This window comes from Suricata suricatta, chromosome X, assembly GCF_006229205.1.
Source record: "Suricata suricatta isolate VVHF042 chromosome X, meerkat_22Aug2017_6uvM2_HiC, whole genome shotgun sequence".
NCBI classification, from domain to species: Eukaryota; Metazoa; Chordata; class Mammalia; order Carnivora; family Herpestidae; genus Suricata; species Suricata suricatta.
In genome coordinates this window covers 9,066,181-9,069,847 of record NC_043717.1, presented here as the reverse complement: position 1 = coordinate 9,069,847, position 3,667 = coordinate 9,066,181, and the positions used below count along the sequence as shown (strand labels likewise).

At 38.5% G+C, this 3,667-nt stretch overlaps 1 long non-coding RNA gene across 1 annotated transcript; it reads right to left on the bottom strand.

Annotated features, from left to right (window-relative positions):
• Positions 1–2,633: 2,633 nt before the first annotated feature.
• LOC115284212 lies at positions 2,634–3,661 on the bottom strand. The gene is made up of 3 exons (XR_003905133.1): positions 3,167–3,661; positions 3,024–3,062; positions 2,634–2,749 (listed from the first exon to the last, which is right to left on the bottom strand). It is a non-coding gene; the product is annotated as an uncharacterized LOC115284212 (long non-coding RNA).
• Positions 3,662–3,667: the final 6 nt, after the last annotated feature.

The window sequence follows — 3,667 nt, the reverse complement described above, 5'->3', positions numbered from 1 at the left end:
TAACTTCCCTGCATTGACCTTGGTCACTATTTATGTTAGACACACATTAAACATAAGCTCTTATGTATTTATTTATTTTTAAGTAAGCTCTAGGCTCATGTGGGGCTTGAACTCACAACCCAAGATCAAGAGTTGAATGCTCTACTGACTGGCCGGGTGCCCCTAAACTCTTAATCCTGTGAGAACTAATGTTTACTACCATTGTTTGAGGTGCTATTTTTACCTGAATACCTACCAAAAAAAAAAAACCCAAGCAAAACTGTGGTCACACAAATGTTAGTGATACTATCATCACTTACCTACACATCTCAAGATGGACGGTCTGTGGGGATGCTTAAGGCACATCATCACTTACTGCAAGACAAGCGACATCATGGATAAAATCATTATGAAGTTCACCATCATCTCTCAATAGGAACCTGAAAACCACATTGTGACAAATGGGCAGATGGACACACATTTTCCACCAGAACACCTGCAAATGACCTCAGTCCCTTTCACTTTATGAGACACCTCATCTCTCCCTGAATACTTGCAAATTCTCCAAGGTCTACACCACTGTTCAAAACACCCTCTCCTCCTAACTGCTGTCAAGGGACACAGGGTTACTACTGTGACAGGGAACTCCATAATCACTAGGCAGATGCCCATAAATCACTCAAAACTCACCGGATTAAACATATATTTCCTATAAAATAAAGGGAGGTACGCGGTTACTAGAATTGATAAGGATACTCTCATTTCTAAACTAAATACCTAAACTAACAAACAAATGGCAAGCAAGAGAAATATGGCAACGAAAAACTTAGACAAGCTCGGACTTCTGTAGGTATATGAAAGACAGATGGCATGGGCTATGCTTTAGGCCTAGTTCGTCCCTTACCTAGGCACCAGCAATGTCCCACATTAACTACCAATAATAGGCTTACTTTACCAGAATGTTCTGACATGAACCTGAAAATCACATTGTGGAGAGTGAATCCTTCTCCCTCTACACTTGAAATTTGTTTTGGTTACTTGTAAAACTCTCAGATTAAAACTGAGGAAGACATGCCTTCCACTCTTGATGGACACTTGCAAAAACTCCATGCTCAATAATGCTACGGTAGACTATGTAATAGAATACCTATATCATTCTATCACTACAAGTATTAAATACACAGTATCCCAAAATAAGAACACAGAAAATCACAGTCTCACTAGTGTTGTTAGGGGTATACTAATTTCTTAACAGAATACATGCCAAAAATTAAGATAAATGTAAGAGTCTTAAACACTAATAACATAAATATCTGAAAATAATAATGTCTCTAATAAGAAAACATCACATCATCTCACACCTGCAGTGTAGCAAAGACCTTAAGGGGGTGCCTGCAAACACGGGAACACAAATGTTAGAGACGTCACCCTCACCTACCTTCAGATGGAAGGTGATTCCTGATTGCAGCAGAACCCACTTTATTACTTACCAGGGTAAGAGCAAAGTTCCATCAGTGAATGCCATTAGGTTCATTGAGGTTTCTTGACAGGAATCTGAAAAAACAGAGGAAAAATATGTTTAAGTACACAATTCTTCTACCAGAGCACCTGTTAATAACCCTGCTCACATCCATTATTATGGAACACATCAACTCTACTTTGATGCTTCCATTAATTTGGGTCAATACTTCTGTCAGAGAGGCCATCCTGTTTTAACCGGACTCCTGCAACAATACGGTGTTTACCACTCTCGTGGAAACTCCTTGACAATGATAATACATTCAAATGTCAACACTCACGGGATTAAATCTAAGTTTCCTCTGAAATTTAAAAAGGGTAAAGTCACGGTCACTAGACTTTGTAAGGACTCTATCATTTCTTAGCTGAAAACCAGCAACAAAATCATAGTAACAAAAGTGTTAGGGACACAATCGCTTACCTACGTATTAGGATCAGATGGCCTATGCTGTGGTTTAGGCCCATATCATCACTAACCTAGATACTTGTATATGCATCATTAAATATGATAGGAGAGCCTATCAATCAGGAGATCTTCACATAAACCTGAAAAACACATTGTGGAAAATATGCTCAGCACATGCCTTCTTCTATGTGACCTACTGCAGATTCCATTGGTCAAGTGCATCATATTGACATTCATCACCACTAGCTGGACACTTACAGAAGTCCAGGACTAAACCCTGGGAGGAAATGCCTTCTTCTCTTAAGGAGATACATGTAAAATTTCCACATTCGATATTGTGAAGATGCACAATCCGATAGATTATTTGCATACCTGTGGCATATCCTTTTATCAGTAGGAGTGTAGGAAACACAATCCATAAACAAGTATATGGTAAAATATTGTTTTTACCAGTATTGCTAGGGACAAATTAATTTTACTGCATACAAGCCAGAAGTATGTGTAACATAGGAGTATTCAAAACATCATTACATACATATCTGAAAATAGGGAGGTCTAATGAATCAATGTGACATCATCTCACACCTGTGCAATAGCAAAACTTTAACATGACACCTGCAGAAAAGATATTTTAACCCAGTGGTGAGTGTTTGGGACACCATCCTCATTTGCCTAGACATCTAAAGAACAGTTGATCTCAACCCATTTGTAACATCCACAATATCATATACCTGGTTACCAGCAAGTTCCCACTGACAACCACGGTCTGGGTCACTGTGATGTCAGGACCGCTAGAATCTTGAAAAACACACTCAACAAGTGTGTGGCAAGATACAACTTATTTACCTGCAAAAAGAAATAGTATATTTACAAATAATCTGGGTCCCTTCTGTCATTAGGGAAAACCTACCACAACATGGATCTTGAAGGTCATGAAACTTGAAGGTCAACACCATTGTTAGACATACTAAGATCGCTTCTAGGAGTGCTTGTACAAATCTCATGGTCAATACTTGATGTGCAACAGGAGAAGTTTCCTGGAGCTGCATTTCCCTTTATCACTACTGAGGTTCAAAACATATTTTATCTAAATTTAAAAAAAATAAGGGCTCACACTTACTAGCACTAGTAGGGACAGTATCATTTCTGAAATGAATACCTGCATAGAAACATGAAAACAGAACAGTTAGGAATACCATGTACTCTGACCTAAAAATCTCAAAATCAATGTGCAGGGTGCTTAAGGTCCAGATCATCACTTACCTGAATATAAGCAAAGCCCCATCAAAGACCATTGTGAAATTTACATGACCTCTGGATGGTAATTTAAAACATCTTGTGACAAGTGTGTCTATGGACACTCCTCTACTAAAACACTGCACATGACCTTGTTCTTTGCAATCAGTGCAGGGCCCATCAGCTCTTCCTGTGCCCAGTACTTCAATGTCTATGTGTGCCAAAGATGGGCACACCTTCACCTCTTTCCTCATCACCTATAAAACAGCAAAATTACTACTATACCACAGAACTCCATGATTATGGGTATTCACAACAGAATTCACCTAATGCTCAAATAAACATAAGTTTTCTCTGAAACAGAAAACACTAAAATATCATGATTGCTGTAATTGGGAAGATGTTGTCATTTCTTACCTGATTATCTAAGAAAAAACACCACACACACATGGAAAGCAAGTTTAGTCCATCAATAACACAGATCAAGATAGGAGAAGATCAGATGGTTTGAAATGGTGAAGGTGAACG